The 25183-nt window shown below is 39.9% G+C and overlaps 1 protein-coding gene across 1 annotated transcript in view; it reads right to left on the bottom strand.

The window, feature by feature from the left end:
- Positions 1-25183, bottom strand: part of LOC134226697 (dopamine D2-like receptor) — a 1014775-nt gene that overhangs the window by 243036 nt on the left and 746556 nt on the right. The gene's annotated exons all lie outside the window — the stretch shown is intronic.

Below are 25183 nucleotides of genomic sequence, written 5' to 3'. Positions count from 1 at the left end.
AAACAGTCGATTCATTTTGTATTCATGAAAGTCTGCCATTGTTTCTGCAGCAAACAATTTCATATCACGTACCTCACTTTCCTTGTAGGTTTGCTGCATTTTTCTCTTTACTATTCCGAACACAATTTCGATCGGGTTGTAGAAAGGAGTATATGCTGGCAAGAAAATCGGGTATACTCCTAACGATTGCAGGTAACTGATGATGTTTGCATCGCAATGGATACGTGCTCCATCCATGATCCAGATAGAATGTAAACCAGGATATGTTTCGACTTTCCCACTCTGAAGAGCGAATTGCCTGATACGATGAAAGAAGTTGAGCCGAGTGAATGTTCCCTCTGTATAGCTACATTCCAGCATCCCATTCTGGCCGATCAAACACAAACATGAAACTCGTGGCTTACGAACAAACTCACCACGGCAGATAAGTCGTTTTCCCTTCTCAGCATACCCTCGGTTTCGAAGCATACCGCGGTTATCAAATGAAACTTCGTCCAAAAACAATAAATTCGAATAATCCCATGGTAGTGAGTTCAATTCCATGAAAAATCTGTATACATCGTCTTGTCTAACCTGCACGGCTTCATATGGAAGTGTTCCTCGAATAATTTGCCCGCTTCGTCCAGGTAGAGCAGAGGTCTTCGTTTATACTTCCGAAAGTCGTTTATAAACTTCCGAGTCACACTTGCATTATGCTTTCCCCCGTAAGATCCATTCCTTTCATATGCAGAAATCCAGTTACTAATCGTTGTCTTGTGTTTTCCGTAAATGATCGCGAGTTTACTTCGTGGGATACCTATAAAGTAATACCCATAGAGCGCATGATACACCGTACTAGACGATGCACGACATTTCTTCACGGAATCAATTATTGCTGCCATTGGAAACTAGAACGGATTCAATTTGTGGTTGATTTCTTTTACACAGCAGATAAATACATAACAATGACCAAATTTGTTTTTGTTTATATTCACAGCTGCTGTCATTATCAAAATGTCAATTTTGGCAGTGTGAAAATTGTTTGACATAATAGACAATTTGTCGAAAAGTCTATTATCGAAAGCAAGAAGCAATACGAATATAGTATAAACAGATAGAGAATTATTAATAGCATACATTTGCTCACTAGACGAATCCTCTGCACCTTTCTAAAATGCACAAAGATATGTCTTTCAGATTGTGTTTCAGAAATGTGATCGCTAAGTTTTTACGACTACAGTTTACCAGGTATGAAGAAACCATTTTTTTTTTCATACAAAAACTTGTAACAAAAGGATATCATTTCCTTCCAAATTCAACCTTTTTATAGAAGGCTCGCAATCCACTCGACGAACCAAGCTATTGTCTGTTTGTCCTTGTATATGTGTTTATGCATATGAGGCATGCAAAAAATGTTGTCAAATTTTCATCCTCAAACGACTTCAATTGAGTGTAAGAAACAGCTGCTATGGGCAGTATGAGCCAGCCACGCCCTTGTAGTTAATTTAGGATTAGGAGAGGAAAATTAGTTTGATACTTATTATTATTATAAGATTATAAGAGGAATGCTCTGCATCTCCGTGAGCGCCACGGGAAAGAAATTCTTTGGTTTGTTGAAAAGGTAATTCATGTGAAGCAACCTTGGTAAACAACTAAATATTTATTGTAAACGAAGTTTTTTTTTGAAAACTCGAAAACGAAAACCGTGTTTCAAATCAATCCAACGCAAATTCATGTGCTTCGTTTAATGTTTTCCTTAGGGCTAGGGGTTCTATTTTTCCCGGGAATCAACTTCTATCTATCCTGGAGAATGGCTTGAAATAATAATTTAGGATAAAAATATACATTCGACCTAAAGGGATTGATGCTTGCAAACATTGTCCACATAGGGTAAAGTGCCCAATGGTGGACCCTCAACCAATAGTGGACCCTCCAGCCATTTTTTCATTATTACTGCACAATGGAAACATTTTGCTATGAAATTCCATCGGGAGAACCTACCTTACAGTCCTATGATTTGATTACATGCATTGAAAATGCTATGGAAAGTAAAATTAGATGATTTTATACAATTCTATAAAAAAATAAACACGAGTCCATTATAGGAATATTTTGAGGGGTCCATAATAGGGAAGAAGAACGTCCAGAAACGAAACATGAAAATCAAATGAAGTGTCGACTATAGGGAAGCAATTTCCTATTATGGACCCCCAGGGGGTCTACTATAGGGCAAATTCAGTCCGACTTTAAAATGTTAATTTCGAAGAATAACGTCGAGTATTTGAGTGTACCATGTATGCATCGTGAAAAGGAGATGCAGAGCTTGATATTAGATATCACGCAAAATTAATATTTTGCAAATTTCCACTCATTATGCCCGGGAGAGCAAAATTTCGCTACTAGGGGGTCCACTATTGGGCATTTTACCCTATTATCAATGAATTGTTGAAAATTCTGAGATTTTTTTCAGTTCAGTTCAAAAAGCGGTAACTTTTCCTGTAAAACGAGCTCAAGAGAAAAATATGCTGTGTCCGGATGACCTCCGCTATGTGCTATATTTCCATAATATTCGCATTCATCCTTGAAAAAGACGACATTGAGAGGATTTGTTCTATCATTTGTATTGTTGCCGGAGAGTTTCTAGCGTTAACAGGGTCCGCAGAAATCGCTCTCAATAGATAACGAACAACGATAAAAGAGAGGCAAAAACTGTTCCGAAACATAACAAGCCATGATAACAAATTTATCAAACTTGTATACAAGTGTGAAAAAACAGAATCGGATGGGCAGCCCCGACAGAAAAATGGTGATTCTCGCTTTGTTTTCGCTCCTTTCGTGTTGGTTACTGCACAGATGTGTAGAACAAGTTGAAATGCATAATCATGCAACGTACACACCAGTCAAGCAGTTTGACGCTTGACGAAAACGCTTCGGTTGCTGCTTTGTTTGAACGTGTGTGAAATTGTTCGAACAACCATTTGACAGTTGGCGGCTCGTTTGGAAAAAATTAAAACGATTTGATTTTGGTTTGAGTTGTCGGGTGGAGTCAAGGTTCGCCGAACATGTTTGTGCATTTGTAGTGAAGTTACACAAACTCTCATTTATTTTTTGATGGTTGGTGCTCAAGATGGCGCATCGGTCGTCCGTGTGTGATATTGTTGGTCGAATAAATTGATTGTTCGTGCCGCTGTTGGTAAAACTTGATGGATGTTTGAATAAACGAGAGGTGGAGTCCATGTTAGTCAAACTGCTTGACCGTGTGTACGTTCCATCAGAGCCAGTGCTCCCCGCATTTGGAGCTTTCTAAAAGAAATTTATCATTGGGTATAGCATCCCGAATCAGTTCTCTATCATGACAGCTTGCGAAAAAAAAGTTTCTCGCGGTATGCTACATATCGTACATCTATACACACGCTTAAAATCAATAACACAGAGATATGTTTGCTTCACACAAAACGGACCTAATGCAGAACATCCCCTAGATGAGCAACAGTTACACAGCCACAAAAATAGCTCGTGTGGTTTTATTGAAGCTTGGATTTAAATATTTTCAAAAGTATTTGGTTCCTAATGAAACAAGGAATCTGTAGAAACGTTTACATGTTAAAAAGGACCGTTATCACGACCGTACTGGGCATTTTTGTGCCTGTGTAACTGTCGCTCATCTATGGGATGTTCTGCATTAGGTCCGTTTTGTGTGAAGCAAACACATCTCTGTGTTATTGATTTTAAGCGTGCAGAGATGATAAGTGAGAGACTTGCTCTTTCTCTTTAGGATTCAATCCCTGAGCGTTAACCATTCTGAAACTCGACCATATATTTTATTCAATACAAACAATATTTTGGCCAAGGTTGATTGAAATACCGCTTTGGTTAATATTACGAACATTTGAGCATATTTCCTTTTTAAATTTGTGGTATTTGAAGTAATATTTAAAAATACATATTTTTGAAAATAAATTGTCACAGAAAAAATCAGACGAGCGCTTGATGGCCATACTGTACTTTCAAGATTAAATGATTCTCTCAATCAAACTAAGTTTTAAATTTCGAAGAGCATTAAAATCGCATGAAATTACAGCGAGTTTTTGTTGTTGGACAGTTGTAATAACCTGGAAAAAGCCCATAATATATTCAAATAAAATATTTCAGACTTATCTCGAAACCAAGAGTATTCGGAACATAAGTCTGTTCGGTATTTGAATCAAATTTAAAATATTTTAACATAATAATTTCCTACGAAATTCGGGAAACTAAAGTGTACATCCCGGGAAACGGGAATCCCGGGAAATCGTTTCTCGAAATGGAAGCCCTACTTAGGGCCTTCTTAATTCTTAAGCGGTGCTTAGTCATGCGCTGAAACGATGGTATAAGAGGTGAAGAAGTTGGCCTTTAATAAAAAAGAGGCGCTCTAAAAATACTTCACAAGGGCCTCAGGAATCCCCGCCACGAATGATTATATATTTTTCGTTTTCTGTTGGACATTTCTAACAAAACACCGAACACCGTTTTATATAAGAAAACTAAATACGTCGTCGACTCAGAATGGGATTATGTAGTATAGGCGTTAATAGATTTTTTATAACGTTAAGATTTGAAAGCAGCTTTATGATTTTGTTCAGCGGCGCAGCCAAAATTTTTGATAATACACGACCGCACAGGGCAGTGGTTGAGGTCTAAATTTGTTTCGAAACTCCGCGGAATTCCGTTAAATTTCGTTATTAGCTAGATTTTTCTAGCGATTTTTTTGTAATTTCACGAAACGAAACAAAATCAAGAAATCAGATTTCGCCATACTCAAATTCCGCGAAATTCCGAAGAATTTCGTTTCGAACCACCTGAAACGAAATTTTTCGAAATACCGCATATGCTTAGTAAAAAACCTTCGATCTAGAAGTTCATCATACTACATATTTTGGAGTTCAGCTGGAATGAGTTATTGGCAAACCACTAAATAATCGAACCCAGATTAATGAATGATCGAAACTATCTTTGGTTTAAAAGTTTTCCAGAGATAAACGAATAGTTGTTAAAATCAGCAAATGCGATTAATCAAACATTTTGTATGTAATGATAAATAAAGTGCGGCCAACAAAAAAAAACACACGTGGATGGCTGGTAGGGTACCCGTGTTCCCATAAATTGATATTCTCATAACTTCAACCATTTTCAACCGATTAGGATAATTTTGACAGCTTTAGAAACAAAAACTCATATACTTTTTGCCAATTGTCAAGGTTTTCAGCTTATGTCCATGGTTATACAAGAAATCTTTGAAGTAAGGCTTAAGAGTCTACCAAACCAAAGGCCATTCAACCAGTTTAAAATATGCTACAAGCTCTTTGCGCTTCTTAGAATTGAAGGTGTTCACAGTATATGCTTCAGGTAATGCAAAAGATCCCTGAAGTGAGGGCTTAATCATCCGAGAAATCTCTAGAGTAAAGCCTAAGGATCTACTAGCGTAACCAAAGGCCTATTATATATTGAAATACGGTACATGCTCTTTACGGTACTTAGCATAGAGTGCGTCTATGGACTTCTCTCAAAAGTGGTACATGCTCTTTGTGCTCCTTGAAATCAAATGTGATCACTACATATATTCTGCGCTATCGAAGAAATCTCTCGGATAAGTCCTCAGTCATACAAGAAATCCCTGGAGAAAGGCTATAGGGTCTACACGCGTAACCGAAGGTCTGTCAATTGGTTTCAAAAGTGGTACATGCTGGTACATGTCCTTGGAAAATAATACGATCACAACATATGTACTGCAAAACCTCTTTTTGCGCCCAAAACGGGGGAGCGTAAAAAAGGGAGCGTTATTTAGAATTTAGGGCGTATAAAGAGGGAGCGTTATTTGGAATTTTGAGCGTAAAAAGAGGGAGCGTTATTTGGAATTTGGAGCGTAAAACAAGTTTGAAAAGATCTTTTAGGTAAGCAAAGTTTGATATTTAACTTACTTTTAGTCTTAAGATGCGTCTTTTACCAATTTCGGTATTAGAGTCGTCCAAATTGCATTTGTTTTCATGCTCGTCGAATGTTTTGAGTGCTAAGGCCTTTAGATGTTCTTGGTACGCCGAGAAATCAAGAAGTCATAAGGGGTGCAGATGACTTGCTTTTCACTTACTTACTTACTTACATTACTTGGTTTTCGAGATCCTCCTGGAGCTTGGACCTATATGTTTTGTGATACATAGAATAGAGCGCATTCATTGCATATGTTCATGGTCGTCCAAGAAAACCCTTGAAAAGGCCTTCAAGTCCACACGCGTAACCAGAGATCTTTCAGCCTGTTTCAAAAGTGGTATATGCCCTTTATGGTACATAGAATAGAACGCCTTCATTGCATATGTTCATGGTCATCTAAGAAAACCCTGGAAAAGGCTTATACGCGTATCCAGAGATCTTTTAGATTGTTTCGAAAGTGGTACATGCCCTTTGTGGTACATAGAATAGACCACTTTCATTGCATATGTTCATGGTTATCCAAGAAACCCCTGTAGTAAAGCATTAAGATCCACACCAGAGACATATCAACCTGTTTAAAATTTGGTACTTGTCCTTTGTGGTCCATGAATAAATTGCGTTCATGGCATATGCTAATGGCCATCCTAGAAATTTATGTAGTAAGACTTCTAGGCTTGTGGGTCTTTAATCTAATTTCAATATGGTACATGATCTTTGGGATATTAGCCCGTTTTTCCCTTACGTTCTCGTCTTGAAGTTGTAGTTGTTCAATTTATTCACATTTTGCATTTCCAAAGAATAGACAGCTTCGTATTAGTGATATTAATGAAGTTTGTATACTACCTGGAACCAACAAAAACAAGACAACAATAACTACTTGAAATGCAAATATATAGCATTCCGTTCGTGGGTTGATCTTCAAATCATTCCTGTATGGAATTCATAGACTACCTAGTACCATGGCAAAAACAAAAACTACTTGGAATGCATACATTCACTCAGATGAGGCTGCACAATTTGTTATTTTTTCAATTATTGGATGATGATTATAGGTTGATCAGCAGGTCTTGACTCTATGAAGTTCGTTGGTTACACGGAACCAATGACAATAGTAAGAACTACTCATGCAATCATATAGCCAGAAGCGGTCACACAACTTGCCTATTACTCAACAGGTTCCTCAACTATGGATGTTGATCTGCAGACCTTAATTTTACGGAGTTCGTAGACTACTTTGAACGGGTTCCATTCACGTATTTTACTTTCCAAGACAACAACAAGAACTACTTGGAATTCAAACATATACCAAGCTGAGGTCACAAAACTTGTTTATTCTGCGATAATTGCCTTCATTACTGAGATTGATCTACAAACCTTGAACCTATGGAGCTCGTAGGCTACTTGAAAGCCACGACAACAACAAGAACTACTTGGAATACCAACGAATACCAAGAAGGGGTCACACAACTTGTGTATTCTTAAATAACTGCCTCCATTACTGAGGTTGATCCACACACCTTGACTATATAGTGACTATATATATATGGAGTTCGTAGACTACCTGGAATCAATGACAACAACAAGAACTACTTAGATGAGATTTATTGGATGACCTGGAACATATACTGTGAAGCACCATAAAGAGCATGTACCGTTTTTGAAATTGCGCGATAGACCTTTGGTTACGCTAGCAGACCTTAAGATCTTATTCCTGGGATTTTTGGATGATTGAGGCCTTACTCCATGGGTTTTTGGAGACCCTGAACATATACTGTGAACACCGACTATTCTAAGAAGCGCAAGGAGCATGTAAACAAATTAAAACTGGTTGATAGTCCTTTGGTTACGCGTGTAGACTCTTAAGCCTTACTTCAAAGATTTCTGTTGACACTGAGCGAAAAGTACATGAGTTTCTGTTTCCAAAACTGTCGAAATTATCTAAATCGGTTGAAAATTGTTAAAGTTATGAAAATATCAATTTTTGGGAACACGGGTACCCTGTCGGCCATCCACGTGGTAAAAAAATCAGATGCCTCTCCCCACGTCCCTCCTCACTGTATCAACGTGATTTTCTCACAGATGCTACATTTTATGGAGTTCTTAGATGTCACCGAGTTTCAGCTTTCAGCTATAAAAAGACATTGGAATAGCATCATTTGAAGTTGCAAAAGGAACACGGGTTAAAGAGGTCTATGTTTTGGATAGTAGGGGAAGGATGGTCAATATGCACCCCTAAGCAAATCTCTTAATATAATGGTGATTTCATCCAAAATAGTGTAATTTCGAAGTGTTTATCAATAATCGAGCATATCAGTCATTATATGATCCATGAATTTTAAAGAAAAACCAACAATATTACAAGAAAACGATTTTATTTCAAAATGGTGCATTTTCATTTAAAATGAAAGACGCTAGACAATATGCGCCACCCAAAAATGGTAATCAAAATATTCCAATATTTTTCACTGAAATAGTCACACTCTGATGAGTGTCAGTCTTTTACTTTAAGGTAGTCAATATTTTATACCAACGGTTCTCAAACTGGGGTACATGTACCCCTGGGGGTACCTGAGACAAAAATGCGTAATGGCGGACGTTGAATTGAAATTTCAAAGAATACTAATGTTAGGAACTTTTTTCAAATACGCTTAACGACTGAATTTTTTAACCTATTAACCTATCGTGTAATTTTCTCCACTGGAGCTTGAATTCGTTTGTAATCTTGATCATCACTGCAGAAAACTAATTAATGTTTTAGTTTTAGGACGCTTAAACGACATTGTTCGGAATATGAGTCATGTTCGGAATTTGAGCCAAAACGGTATAACAGCATCGATACTCTCTGTTGTGCATATTTATGGGTGCGCGACGTTAAGCAGCAATACAGCAAGTACCCTTCTCGGCATAAACATAGTGGGATTCTTGTCCATGTGGTGAGCTACTTCAGTCGAATTTTTAAATCAGTCGTAACTTAACTTAACATAGTTATTATGTACTTCTTTTGAAAAAAAGAAATGCATGATGAATCTACAAGTATCAATTTACAAGACTAATATTATAAGTAAAGCGCACTAATAGTATTAGCAGAACTCACAAGTAACTATTGCATAAAGAAAATACTAGTACAAATTATTAGCGTTGGCTTGTAGTTTCTTTTACAAGTATGAATGGTGCTTAATTAACAATTAGCTTTTATTTTATTATTTCAGCTGTTCATAGTAAATATACATCTTTATATTGTTTTTAACGACTTAACAGAGAAAGAAACTATTATTCAATGTACATTAGAGTGGGGTGTCATGGTCATTTTTCAAATCAATGGTTTTTCGAAGCCATTCTGGATCCTGAACAACTCTACAGAATTTGGGACCGATTGGTTGCTTCTTCGCTTTCCGCATCGCTTTTGAAGTTTGTATGGAAATTAGAAGAGAACGTATATTTTGCATTTCTACTACAAGAGGTTTTAGTTCATCGAAAACCAAGTGGCACATTGCATTCAAGTATAACCCAAAGGATGCCGAAAAACTTTGCTGAAGAACGCACGTTGATGGAACGTTTACGAAAAAAGTTATAACAAAAAAAAGTTATGCAAAAAATCGTTTATTCTGCCAGCACTGCCGTACTACGTAGACCAATAATTTAACTGAGTGTTATTTCAAAATTATTGATCTTATAGGCCTTTAGAGCTAATGGGAGCTATCCGGAATTATTTCACAAAGAAAAAAATCCGACAAGAAGGAAGATGGGTTTTGCCCTTCGATAACCATAGGTTGTCCGGTAGTGTTGGCAGAAACATTGATTTCTTGCATATGGTTTGAACAATCAATTTTCGAAACGTAATAACATTTTTTGTAGACCTTCTAGCTACGTACCTTCTTCGGCAAAGTCTTTCAGCATCTTCCAGACTATATGCTAACGTATTGAGTCACGTGACTGATGATAAATTGAAGCCGCTAAGAGCAAAATGTGAAAAAGTAGGTTTTTCCATACTCTCCATGTAAATTTAAAACACGATTCGGCATGCGAGGTTGCAACCAATCGAGCCCATATTTTGCACAGTTGATTGGGGTCCCAAAACGATTCAGATGAAACGAATGCTTCGGTACGTAACCAGCAGCAGCTTATGCGTCACTAATATTTAGTCCTAGCTTTTGGGATCTTAATTGCTAATTAAATTAAAACTATTTACAATTGAAAGATCTGACCTTATTCCGTTGAATTTCACTCCGCATGCATCGACGATTCGGCAAATCATAAAATCCGTTACCATCCCTCGACGAAAGGCTTGGGGGTCACCTACATCCAGGCGCGCACGTATGCTCTAATGCTTGGCGCCAAAGCTTCAACTCCAGATAGAACGTCTCGTAAAGCTACCGACGATCACCTGCATACAGCGTTGACGATGATGATTGCTCACTCACACAACGATTCTTGCTTCGCTTCGGTGTTCTCGGAAGCTTTGTGAGAGATTCGTGCGATGACTTACGTATCGTCGATAAATTGCAGGAGCTTTCACGTGGCGAGTCGTGTAGCGTAGGGTATACGAGAGAGGAAGCTTTTAAGGTGATAGGCGATGCGGCACTAGGGTGACTCGGTCCAACTAGGGTGACTCCAGACCAAATTGTTCACCGCCAAATCGACCCCACACAAGCACCCACGATGACCAGCGGGTTTCACCTGGTCAAGCGAATAATTTTCACATACGGAATTGGAACACATTAAGCACAATTCTGGTCTTACCTTATAGTAACAGGAATGTTTTTCACCTGTTACGGTGGTGCACAAAAACTAATCTTTAGCCAAAACTTTAAGCTGGAAAAACTATTTTTTTTGTTCGTTATTTTACAAAATATAATAATTTGCATTATGTTTTCACCTTTCATTTGTTGTTAACTACTTTAAGTTATACAATTTTTATATAGTTTTAAGATTTTACAAAATGGTTTCTTAAAATCTTTTTCTTGTCTTTAGCAGACTTAGCACACCGAACTATGCAGGCTGACGAATCGCACGAGAATCCAATTAACCCACTATAGGAATTTGCATATTAGTTTCTGCTGATTCGTATCTGTATTATACGTTCGCAGTAAAGCCCACCCCCATCTCCTTCTGCCTTATGTCAATCATATCTAAGCATCCCGCTTCATCCTTACAATACAAAATACAAAATACAATACAAAACTAGAATTATGATTTTTTTTCAAATAACTCTGGAGAAAGCAGAAATACTTGTGCTGACATCAAGAATTCAAACGGTGGGGCGCTAACTACTCAAAAGTGTTTTTTTTTCGCTTAAAACCGTACTTTGCCCCAATAACCCAATTTTGAGTAAAATGACTCTTCTAACACCACGTAGTTTGCCTTAATCCACGTAAAACATATTACCCAAAACAAAGTTTAGTAACTTTAGTTTACCTAAAGTTGACTTTATTTGACTCAAATGTCAGTTGTTGTACTAAACAATCTCGGGTGGGGCCATGCATCTTGCCTTATTTTGTAACTTGTGGCTAATATTATTAGTCTGATTATGCTACAGGGCCCTGGTTGGCGTTCAGCTTTGCCGCTTGGGTTCGGTGACGTACGACCACGCGCTGGCTGGTACGGTAGAAAGATGGATCACCTTGCTGGACTGGCTTCTTGTTCAATCGATTGCCTCCGGCTGGTGTAGGGGAGAGCTTCTTCTTCGTCGACTTCGGTTGGCTTGCTACTAGGACTGCTCACTTAGTACAGCGGGATAACGCACCGGAGGGGTGGGAGTTTGCAGTTACCGTGAATATCACACGTGAATAACGTTAGCGTGGGTTCTGACCGCAGAAATGATTGGCCAGCAGATTGGCACACTAGGGGACTCGATGGAGAGCTGTGGCTTGGATGATAGCAAATCGATCCTTGGCTGGGATTAGAAATTCGTCACACGGCTGCACACACGACAATGGCGGTTAAAGACACGTACTTGCACTCACAGAATTTCCATCTGCTTAACTTTTGCACACTACCAAAAAAAGCACAATAAATAAGCACTAAAAAGATTTCTATGTATTACATTTAACTAATTCGGATATCGCGATCACAGGCAGAGCCAGACTTCCAACATCGCCTATTTCGTACACTATTTTTTATATTAACTTAGTGAGAGACTACTCTTTTATTAGCTCATTTAAATATTTTCTTTTGGATAACCAAATCGTTTCTTCTGTCGTGGTTGCCTGTCTTACACTTGTTGTCTCCCAAGAAAATGTTGGTTGAGCGTTGGTTGATTGATGTTCTTGTATCATTTCCATGTCCCGTTACAGAAATGTAAAAAAACTTCATTAATTTGTTCATCATCTTCATAAATTTAGTATTATTTAGGTAGGAATTTCTTTTCTACTGTAATACTATATTTATTGGGGATAACTAAACTACGAGTCTTTCGGTACTCCAAAACTAACATTATTGTGTAAAAATCCAGTTTAAAAGAATTCGGCTCTGTAGGCCTCAACGGCATATGTGCTCAGAGCTTTCAAAATAAATTAATGGTTTATAAAATAAAAATCTATCCATAGCAGGTGAAAAAATATACACCATACGTGAGTAATAGATTCAAAAACAGTAAAAAGATAATTCGATGTTATTGAAAGCGTTTGAAAACACGACTGCCACGAACAAATATAGGATTAGGGCAGACATTCTCTTTTTTTCGGATTGTGCCAGGCATTTTCGTCTTTTCGTCATAGTCTCGAAAACCAATAAAAGTGACACTTTTTGCCAAACACATCCGTACCCAATCGTAAGCTCAGGAGAATCGTTCTGCTACAGTGGAGTTCTAGCAAAAGGAGGTTGCTTTCGTTGGTTTTAGCCCCTACGACGATGGGCAGGAATACCTGCCGTGTCCCTATCCTTTGAGAAACTTTAGAACAGAGATAAAAATAAGAAACGATATTTTTGCAACCATTACATCATTACAACCATTACATTGCTTTATTACAAGGTCAAACATGACATATAGATCAGAATAAGACTATGCCGCTTCTAGTTGCATGATTTCGTTTCCGTAATGTTTAATGGCATGTGAGCAAATAAACGAAAGACTGAAAAAGGGGAGAGATATTTTTGATTATTGATTTTCCATTTCTTAAAAAAAAGCAATTTTAAATTTAAAAAATTACACAAGGATCTTTTCATCATACATAGGGAAAACAAACCTTCCACTGCAAGTTGTGAATGATACTTGACTGAGTTGCAATCAAATATCTATTGACACTAAATGAATCTAAATAAATTGCTTCACAACAATTAAAATTCGATCAACTGCTGTGGGCTAGTTCTTCTGTTACTGTAGAGAATATTCCAAAACGGTATAAATGAAGTAAGTTTTTCGTACATAACTTATGGCTGGCTATCATTTGGAGCTTTATGTATTTAATCTAATTAGACTGAAATTACTCGATCCGAAAATGGATCCAATCCAATAATTTATTCAAAAATTCATGACATCGGAAGGCACTTCAAATCGAAATTTCTCCAGCTTCATAATATGCAGCATACAATTGTTTAGCCACGAGCACCCACAACATGTGAAGTATTCCGCTTTCCCTTTATTCGATTCCAGTTTTTCAAATTAGCACTGGTTCAACTATCGCAATATCGAAACTCGTAAACCGTTGGTCCGAGTGATTTTTTACCGAGCAACAAGCTGATTCGGATTTCCTCTGTTTACGTGGCTCTGCCCGCAGTAATCCATTTTCCAATGGTCGATTTCCCCGGAATGCCTCGCTTTTATAGCATTTCTATTCGACGCAGTTTTATGGCCGTTCCGATATCATACTGAATAGAGGGGGATCAAATGGTCAGACAGCAGCAGCAGTAGACCAATAGTTGGGCATGGCTGTTATCGATGATGGTAATGGTGATGGGGGTGAAAGTGTTGATGTCGAGGTTTCCACTCGATAAACCGTGCCCTATTCAATGACCACTGGCTGTGGCCAGACTGCGTGGGGGTTGTGGTGCGCTTAAGGGATGCGTTCGTATCAGTACAGATAGGAAAAAGTCCCCAGAATAACCCACCTAGTGGATGCTGACTGTGGATTTACTGTTTTAATTAAAATCCTCATAAAGTTCACCCAGAGCAGTCACCCCATAAAGATGTCTAGCGTAGATTTCTCTCCGACTAAAACTTGTTGCACCCGAATTTATCGATATTAGAAATATTTGGGAAAAGGTGGCGCAATCACAGGTATGCGATTCCGATCGACCGATGTATGAAATTCGACCTGCCGACCCTTCTCACAGTGATTCGTTCGGGATGGAAATTATGGCCTTTCAGAGCAACCGGCGCGGCGGCCTGAAATGGAAGCCTGTCCACTAAAGACATGGAAGTGGCGGGCAGCTGCCTGGGTCGGATCTGCCATACGAGCTAGTGTTTTATGGGTCGTCAAACGGTGTTGGGCTAAGACGAGGGGCGCAACGATATGCCCCGGTATGGGTTCATCAATGCGGGTATAGGCTCAAGTGAGGGAAAAACAATAAAAATCGGAAAATGAAGATGGAAATCAATAAAGCTGGTTAGGTTTGGATGAAGGTTCGATGGGAGATAGGCATGAAAAAAAAGGTTTTGACGGTATTTACGATCTGTAGATGCTTCTGAAGGGTTTCTGGCTTCGTTTGGGCGAGCGTTCAAATGGGTTTTGAATGACTCGGGGATAAAATTTCCATCCGAGTGTCAAGATGTGTGTCGATTACTTCCATAATTTAAGTGTCTACCCTTATTTTTTGAGAGCTCTATGGTCCCACTGGAATATGACAGGGCTTGTGATTTGCGTTTGTATTTTTAGATCCTTTTTTCGATATGCATGGAAATCTTGGTAGAGTCAATTGTGAGTGTATAGCCAAGTAGCACACATGTTACACATAGGTTACTGCAACTCATATGTGACCAGATTTAGTCACAATCTAGTTGCTGTAACTACCTTTGTCTCAATTGTGCTTCTCGGGTATTGGAAATTTGCAAAACAAACTGCGGCTTTTTGTATGTAAGACTTTTCCAGCATAATATTGGATCAATTTGACAAAATTTTATTAGGGAGTTTGCCCTATAAAACGAAGGGAAGCGGGTGTATAATGTTATGCGGTGTATCTATGGAACGGCTTGTTAATTTTCACTAGACTAAGCAGTTTTTTGGAAAACGGCCATAAAGGTCCCACATAAAAACGCCAGATGTCATGCTTAAGACCAGTGACCAATTATACTACCGATTCACTTTTGCACATGTTTAGAAGTAGAAAAATTGGGCAGGTTTCAGCCGAATGACTCCTTGTGGTTTGAAGAGGATTTCGTCGGTGCTGAAGTGATTAACTTCAGGGAGTGTGATTTCCAAACATTTCCTGAAATGGCATCACGTGACAGTTCTTATAAGAGGAGTCTTCTTTGCTGATAAAATCTAAAAGTTCACCATCTGCAGAATGTTCTTTAAAGATCTCCAATCCTAACGAGATGACCAGAGCAGATGCTAATCACTGATAGAGCCACGAATGAGCTGAATCCAAATAAACCACTAAGCTATATGATTAGCAAATTATCGTCGTTACCACAAGCTCCATAAACCTTGTACTTCATGCCTTATGCAGATTGCGCCAGATGAAAATTATCTCATCGCTCTTCGTACTTTGCTGCGGCGTAGATCATAGGTGTTCAGCAGAACTCATATTCCATTCGCCAATTTACCTGGAGCAAACAAAGCATGCACGCATGCATATTCAGGCTTCTTAATCCAAGATTTTATGCGAGAACTGTATACATTTGCATACTTTCCTTCCGTCTTGGCTGTCGTTGCCGGCAACCCTCTCCCTGGAGGCGAAATGGTGCCTACAATTCAACAGATTATCTTCAATCCTCACGCCTTCACTCGGCTCGGCAGTGCAAGAAATATCTCCCCCCATAAGGATGGCACGTCAGCATCATACCTACCTATACAGATGAGAATGCAAAGCTCCGAATACCGTGCCGGGGGGGCTCTGTTCAGCATTCAATTTTCCCGGCACGTAGCTCAAGTGTAGCTGTTTACACTGGGAGATTGTTCGCGTGTCCCGCACACATGCAGACACGCGCACACGCCATTGCAACAACGTACACAAATACAACCTTTAAATAGGATTCACCTTCGTTCAGCAGCCATGCCGGGTCGTCGATTACGGGCGTCTGGCTGAGCTCCCGTAAAGTGGATAGATTACCGGAAAGGATGAATCGGATACCTGCTGCTGCTGCTGTTCTCTATCGGTGCGGTGTGGAGCCACCGGCTTGAACGCATTGCAAAGATAAACACAGGTGGAGTAATTTCAATGCAGATTCGCGCTCCGGTGCAACTGACGCGCGCGGCAGCATCCGCCCGGTGCGCACTGCACCGTAGAACCTGTTTGCATCGGCGTGGCAGGTGGGGAATGCGCTACCGAAAAATTGTGTGTGAGCGCTCATGTGGCGGGCTGCTGACAGAGAAATCACGAGGCACAAGTTCTGCATGATGGCGCGAAAAGTTCCTTCTCTATTCACCCATGGAACGTGAATCTGCGGAAGGAAACGGGTTAGTTTCTGTTTTGTTTTGGCGAACCTCAGAGGAAGAAGTGATGAATCCATCCACTGATGATGGTATCTTCACTGATAATGTTATTGGAAGTCCGACCTATTCTCAACAGGAAGTAGTCGAACAATAATTTTCGTACAAAGCCAATTCATTTCGAGAAAGTTATTCTCGTGTAACGTGCAGGGGACTTCATTAACCGTGCGGCAATATGCGAAATAGAGATCACACTTCTGTGAAAACAAGTCGGGTTTTGGATTGATAAAGATTAATCCTTTCGGTACACCTTGATATAAAGGAGACTGTGAATGCATCGCTGATTCACAATACCTTGTACAATGACGGGGTGAAAAGTTTGTATACTCGTTACATATTTGTTGGGTTGGCTTTTGTTCAAAACTACCAGCACAAAAACCCATTTCAAAAACCCGATTTATGTGTGACGATAATTTAATTTGAATTCTCTCTCATAATCACTACAGCCACAGGTGAAGGTTTTATTGTAACTCAAAGCGTCGTTAGAAATAACAAAAAATGGTTAAAATCACTGTTGTCCTTTTGACATAAATCTCCAGTATTTTAATGTACAACCAGACACATGGTGGAAACTGTTAGCATCTGATGCATCGTTCTAGCTTCAGTTATGTGTGTTTTGCACCAAATAATTGTACCCTGCGGTAAGACGCGCAGGCTACAAAGCAAGACCATGCTGAGGATAACTGGGTTCGATTCCCGGTGCCGGTCTAGGCAATTTTCGGATTGGAAATTGTCTCGACTTCCCTGGGCATAAAAGTATCATCGTGTTGGCCTCATGATATACGAATTAGAGGTGTGCTCCGGTCCGAAAATCGACGGCGGCGGCGTTTGCCAGAATTTTGGTCGGCGGCGGCGGCGTTTTCGGCGTCACGCCGAAAGCCATTTTCACCGGTGGCGACGGCGGCGTGAATCGGCGTGGTGATTGTTTTTATAACGTTCTCGAAGATTTTTTTTTCATTTTTTCGGGATGTTTTGATCATCAACATTTCAACATCAACGGAAGCATCTTTTCCAGATTTTTTTTTCCAAAAAAAATCATTATTAAAAACTATTTTCAAATTTTGCACAGGCACTACATTGCAGCTCTTTGTAATTCCCAAGGAAAATTGTTTGGAATTTCAGGGGAAAATAATTCAAAATTTGCATGAGAAACTTTTCAAAATTTTCATGAGACTCCTCCATGAGACTTGTACTCCAGAATACTCAACAAAATATTTTGTTAAATTTACACTGAACATTTTTCGGAACATCCGCGGGAGACTCTAAGCAGTCTTTACGGGAAACTCGCTAGAGTTTTCACCAAAAATTTTCCGCAGGAAATTTTTCAAAATGTGAAAAAAAAATTGATTTCAATGGAAATTGTTAGGAGTTTTCATAGGAAATTTATTCTAATTGGCACGAGATTTTTTTTTAATTTCCATGGAAAGTTTTTCGGAATTTTCACGAGGAATTTTCCAGAATTTCCACAGGGTGACTACTACCTGGAAAACCTGAAAAAATGCTGGAATTATCAGAGAATTTCTGACACAATCAAGAAACTTTCAAACAAAAATTAAACAATTTAAGAATTGAACACCTATGGATCGTTGTTCCGATGGACAAAAAAACGTTTATCCAGCTTCAAAGGAATTCCTGAATAATTCCCGAAGCAATACCCAAAGAGAGCTAAGTATTTATTCGGGAAATCAATTAGGTTTTACTTGTAAAATCTTCTGAGCATTCGCTCGGAAATTCTTTAGGTATGAATGTATTAAAACATATATAATAATTAAGGATTTCAAGGCAGTTCCTTGTAGAACTTTCGGAGAAATTTCTGGATCAATTTTCAAAAGAATTTTCGAATGGTTTTACAAAAGAATCACGTGTCGTGAAGCGTAATTTTCTGAATTTTTCCTGGGGGAATTTCCAAGATAAGTCCCCGAATGAATTCTCGCTTAACTTTTGAAAAGGACCTAAGTAACATTTTTTTCATGAATTAATTTGAGTACTGCAATCAAAAGCTTTCATGTTGTTCTGTTGATTGCGCTGTTCAAATTAATTCATGAAAAAAATGTTACTTAGGTCCTTTTGAAAAGTTAAGCGAGAATTCCTGGAGGAAATTCTGGAGGCAATTTAGGAGGATTTTTCGAAAGGATTTTTTAAAGAATTCCCGCGGTAGAACATGAAGAGATTTTCAAGAAAAAAAATCTAAAGGAAATTGTGAAGGATTTCTGCTAAAGGAATTTTTGGATGGAATATCGAATGGATTTTCCAAGGAATTCCCAGAAGAATTTTCAAAAGAATTTCTAAAGGTATTCTCGAACTAATTCTCAAAAAAAATCAAAGAATTCCTCAGAAGGATTCCAAAATGAATTTATGAATAGATTCCCGAAGGAATTTCGAAATCAATTTCCGAATGTTCAAAGGAATTTGTAGAAGAGAAGCTCTCTAGAAATGACGGAAAAAAAATTCGGAGAAGTTACTGCTCAAAACAAATACCGAAAATAATCTCCTCTAGGAGTTCTAGGAATAATTTCCAAATAAATTCCTGAAGAAATTTATTAAAATTTTCAAAGAAATTCGTAAAGGAATTTCCGAAGGAACCTCTAAAGGAATTTTCATAAGAATATCCAGAACAATTCCTTAAGGTGGTTTTCGAATGAATTCCTAAAAAATCCCCAAAGATTTAAAAAAAATCCGAAGTATTTTCCGAATGTATTCCCAGTAGAGCATAAGTACTAAAACGCTAGTGGCACTGTAACCATTAAAATTATGTTGCCGTTTAAAATTATTTGGCTTCAATAAGCTTAACTTGGCATATGCTGTCTTGTCTATCTGAAGTAATTCCCGAAGAAAGTCCCAAACAAATTTCCGGAATAATTCTTGAAGAAGTTTACTACAGTTCCTCTAAAGAAATTACTAATTAAAATCGATCGAATTTTCGAAGAAATTTTAAAATAATATCTGCAAAAATTTCCAAAGTATTTTACGAAGGATACACTAAAAGATTTTTTTTATGGAAATCTGCAGGAAGTTGCGAAGGAATTCCTGAGGGATTTTTTTTTGAAGCAATTCTTACAATATCTCTTTGAAAGAGCTTCCAATTTCATTTCCTGGAGAAATTTTCGAAGGAATAGCTGAAGGAATTTTTGATTGAATGATTGAAGCAATTTCTGGATGAACTGATTTACGAGTCAGGACCATAAAGAAAAACCATGCAGAAGGTGGATGGGTTCGTTTCCCGATCAGGTCTAGGAAATTTTCGGGTTGGATTTTCTTTTGACCTCCCTGGGCATATAAATGTACCATCGTTTTAGCCTCACGATATATGAATGAAAAATGGTAACCCGGCTTAGATAAACCGCGCATTTAATAACAGTGGAAGTGCTTAATTACCTGAGTACCTGAAAAAAAAATACTGGAAAATTAGGGAATTTTGTTTTTACAGTTGAGTAGACACCTTGTTCCACTAAAATTCAGAATTTATAAGTGAAATTTTCGAATTTTCACGGAAAATATTAAGTATTTCAACGAAAATTTTTCCGGGAGGATTTTGGATTTCTACGGGAGGTTCTTTGTATTGTCCATAAGAAATTCTTCAAAAGTTTCATTGGAAAACATTCAATACAGGAAAGGGTCGTCGACCAAATGACATTTTCGACCAAATAACTTTGGGCTAGTTGGACTTCGGTCAAATATGATGTGCTTGGTCAAACTACGTATTCGGCGTAACAACTTTCGGCCTTGTGGCTTTCGGCCAAATTACTTTCTGCCAAACGACAAAAATTCTATTTCAGCGAGAAATTCTTCGGAATTTCCACTCATATTTTTTTTAAGTTTTTATGGAGAGGTTTTCGGAATTACAACGGTTCCAACGTGATAATGTGGGGATCATTCGGAAAATTCTACGGAAATTCGACTGAATCTTCGAAATTTCCACGGAAATTCTCCGGACTTCTTTAAATTTGAATCGGCGTGGAAAAATTTAGGTCAGCGGCGTGCAAAATTTTAAACGGTGGCGCGCCGATGCAAAAATACCGGCGGCATGGCGCGGCGGCGCACATCTCTAATACGAATGCAAAAATGGTAACCTGGCTTAGAAACCTCGCAGTTGATAATTGTAGAAATGTGCTTAATGAACACTAAAATGCGAGGCGGCTCAGTCACAGTGTGGGGATGTAATGCCAATAAGAAGAAGAAGAAGAATTATACTTAACTCGATATCTTCTTTTTTTTTTACATGGCACCACATTCCAATTGGAATTTGGCCCACTTCTCAACGTTATTTTTTTTATCAGACCAAGGCCGGAGTGGCCTGTGCAGTACGCAAAAGTCTTCTCCATTCAACTCAGTTCATGGATACACGTCGCCAACCACGCAGTCTGCTGAGGGTCCGCAAATCGTCCTCCACTTGATCGATCCACCTTGTTCGCTGTGCTCCTCGCCTTCTTGTTCCCGTCGGATCATTGTCGAGAACCATTTTCACCGGGTTACTGTCCGACCTTCTGGCTACGTGCCCGGTTCACCACAGTCTTCCGATTTTCACAGTGTAAACGATAGATGGTTCTCTCAACAGCTGATGCAACAATGGGTGTTTGGTATAACGGCCGTTTGGCATAATGTCGTTTGGATAATGGCCGTTTGGCATAATTGCGATTTGAGCTGTGTAATAGATAAGTAAGATTTGTTGAGCTATTCAGTTGGGAAGGGAATTATACAGCGTGACAAATTAAGAATAGGGAAGCTTCCTGTCAAAACGGAACCATTTTAAATGTTGACGCACCTACCAGCAAAATAGATCAGCAATAAAATAAATTGACATTGTGGGCTTGTTTTGTTTTTCATGTAAAGGCAAGCCAGAAAACTTGCCCATTTTTTTCCTTTTATGTGCAAACGGTTTCTATCTTCCGTTGCATTGAACCGAGTGAACCAAATACTTGAATTGAAAGAAGGAGTTATATCCTTTCTGGCTTTTGCTAGGCAACTGCATCCTTTGAAAGAAGGGATCATTATTTCCTTTTCCATAAGCCGAGCAAACACCTGAATTTAAGGAAGAAATCATATCGTCTCTTGCCGTCTGTTGGGCAAATTCACCCTTTCAAAGAAGGGGAACATCTTCCCGTGTCAAGCCAAGCAAATTCCTGAAAATTCCAGTCATATCATCGGCGGCGGCGGCGTGAACCAACGTGGAAGAAAAATCAATGACAGGAAAAATCAATTTTAATGCGGATTTTTGGAGTCATGCGGTTTTGATGATGAAATTGCAATATTCTAGGTTTGCTGATCATCAAGCAGCGCATTCAAAATGGTCAATTGCCGGCGACACTAATCAATATCTTATTTCAATATGTTATTTATGTTAAAATGTTATGATCAACATAAATAAAAAAAATACTAACTGAGTAAGACTGGGGATGACCAACCAAATTTGATATTTTACTTGAAATTTGGTAAAATTCTATGAGAATTCCTACAGAAATTTGTATAGGTATTCTTTCTAAAATCCATTCACGTTCTCTTTGGGAAATTCCTGTAGTAGAGCTAATCCTGCAGGAATTCCATTCGGAAATTTATTCAACTGATTTCCGATGGATTTCCTAAAATAGTTTTTCAAAGGAATTTCCAAGGGATTTCCTGAAGTAATGTCGCAAAATGTTTATGGAGGCAATCCGGCTCAAAAATGTTGCCAAAAAGGAATTCATTCGAAAATTTATTTAACAATGAACTAATTTCCGATGGATTTCCTAAAATAGTTTTCGAAAGGAAATTCTAAAAGATTTCCTGAAGTGATGTCGCAAAAAGTTAATGGAGGCAATCCGGCTCAAAAATGTTGTCAAAAATTTCCGAAAAAACTTTGGGAACTGAAGGAAGGTTACTACCTTACTTTAAGACAAAAATGCTATTATTATTCATGGTTATCGTAGTTTTGGTCATGATATCATGCATTGTAGTCATGATATCAAGAAGTAACAAGTTTTATGAAATCATGACTCTTTAGTCATGGAATTGGCAACGGATTTTTACCCGTGCACACACCTTGGAACTGTTGGACATCATCTTCGATAATGCCGCAACAGCAGTCGAAGCCCTATTGCATGCATAGTCGACATGACTTGCAAAGGTCAGCTTGTCGTCTATTACGACCCCATGTGACTTCACCTACGTGAATCATTGCATGTTGAACTGACTTACGGTTGTTGACGATAACCACCTTCGTCTTATGTTAAGCGAGCTGCAGGCCTCTAGCGCTCATCCAATCCTTCAATCCTGTACCTCGGGAATTGACTCCCCGTAGACCCACAAGGTTACGTCATCTGCGAAACCGACGATCTTAACACCAGGAGAAAACTTTAGCTTCAGAAACCCGTCATACATAAGGTTCCATAGTACCGGGCCCAGTATTGAACCTTGCGGAACTCCTGCGGTAATAGGTACGCTTCTCAGACCGGCATCGGTTTCGTATAATAGTACACGGTTCTGCAAATAGCTTTCCAGAATCCGGAACAGGCCCACCGGCAGGCTAAGCCTGTGTAACGAGAGCGCGATGGAATGCGATGCGCTGTTGAATGCGTTCTTCATATCAAGTGTCACTAACGCACAGTATCGAATACCTCGCCTTTTCTGTTGGATCGCTATCTCGGCGGCCTTTATCACCGAGTTAATAGCGTCCAACGTGGACTTACCCTTGCGAAAACCGAACTGGTTGCTAGACAGGCCGTTCGTACCCTCTGATTACGGGGTCAGCCTGTTGAGGATGATCCTCTCTAGCAACTTGTCCGTCTTGTATATAAGGCAGATTGGTCTATGCGCCGATGGGTCGCCCGGCGGTTTCCTGGCCTTCGGCAACAACACCAGTTTCGATCGTTTTCCATCTTTCGGGGAATCTACACTCATCTAGGCATCTTTGCATAGCTAGCCTGAACATGTTCGAGTTCGCTATGATTGCTGCCTTGAAAGTGCTGTTCGGAAATCCATCAGGCCCTGGAGCTATGTTCGTTACCGGGGATTTGGTCACCGCGAGTAACCCTTCGTTCGTCACCGGAGCCACCATTTCCGCCGCACCCATATTGCCTTGTGGTGTAGGAGGCCAGGGACTTGTGGCTCGGGACGGGAATAGTACCTCGATAATCCTCGCCAACCTATCCGGGGACCGTTCAGGGGGTGAAGAGCTCCCTTTGGTCTTGGCCATCACTGTCTTGTAGGCATCACCCCACGAATTCGCGTTGGCTCCTTCGCATAGGTTGTCGAAACACGCTCTCTTATTGCTCTTGATGGCCTTGTTAAAGGCCAGTTTTGCAGCTCGAAACACTTCACGGCGGTCCGCTCTTTCATCCTCGGTGCGGGCACTTTGCACCCTTTGAGGCAGGTTGATCAAAGGGCCGCAATCTCGGGACTCCACCAGTATACCGGGCGTCTGCCATTTCTCGGCAGGACTTTCCTCGGCATGGTGGCGTCACACGCGCGTGATAGGACAGTTACCAACGCATCCCTGCTTAGACCTTCAGTGTTGGCTTCCAGTCCCAGGGCCGCGGTGAAAACTTCGCTGTCGAAGTGATTGGTTCTCCACCCCCGGACCTGACAGGGATCCCCGGACCTCGGATGTTGCACGACATAGTTGATCTTAAAGCGAATTGCTATATGATCACTATGGGTGTAACCCTCGTCCACCCCCCAGTCCAAGTCTGGTGCCAGACCAGGACTGACAAACGTTACGTCAATCCATGATTCGACCCCGTTCCTTCTGAACGTGCTAGCGGAACCATCATTGACCAGCACTGCGTCGAGCTTCTCTAGCGCCTCTAGTCCTCTAGTAACGCTTGATTCCTTCGATCGGTACAGCGGCTGCCGCACTCCACTGCCCAAGCGTTAAAATCTTCTGCTACGACCCACTAGGTCAGACGATAGCCTATCTATCATCTGATTGAACTGTTCTAATGGCCACCTTGGTGGGGAATAACAGCTACAATAGAACACACCATTGATATTAGCTATCGCGACACCCTCAGCAGAGGAGTGTACCACCTCTTGGATCGGGTACCGTCCCATCGTGCAAATAGCCGCCATCATAGACCCGTCCGCCACCCAATTGCCGTTATCGACAGGGACGATGTACGGGTAGGACAGGGGGGCGACATCAGTCCTCGACTCCGAGACCGACTGTCATAACAGCTGCTGGGCAGTTGCACAGTGGTTAAGATTCAGCTGTGTTACTTGCACGGCTTATTCTCATTTTTCTTTCGGATGGGTCACGAAGACCCCCCCATAACGTGGTTACAGGCTTGCTTTTTGCTGGCGCAGATAAGGCACTTTGATGCCTTATCGCATTCATAGGCCTTGTGCCCTTCCTCACCATAACGACGACACAGGTTGCTACGGTCTGGGCCCTTACAGTTCTAAGACTTGTGTCCCAACTCTAAGCACCGATAGCACCTGTCCACTGAAAGCGGCTGGAGTTTACTCACTGGGCATACTGACCAGCCGATCTTCAACTTCCCTCGCTTCATTACCATTTTGGCTTCCGCAACCGGTAACCTAAGGTAGGCTACCTGCGTGCCAAAGGGACCGCCTCTTAGGCGTACAGAGGTGTTCTCGACCTCTGTACCGCACTGATTGGAAGGTCACTTCCGAACGACCTCACCTCGGCGTCGTCACCCAAGACCTCTTGGGCCAGC

Source organism: Armigeres subalbatus, chromosome 3, assembly GCF_024139115.2.
Source record: "Armigeres subalbatus isolate Guangzhou_Male chromosome 3, GZ_Asu_2, whole genome shotgun sequence".
NCBI classification, from domain to species: Eukaryota; Metazoa; Arthropoda; class Insecta; order Diptera; family Culicidae; genus Armigeres; species Armigeres subalbatus.
This window is presented reverse-complemented; position numbering and strand designations above follow the sequence as displayed.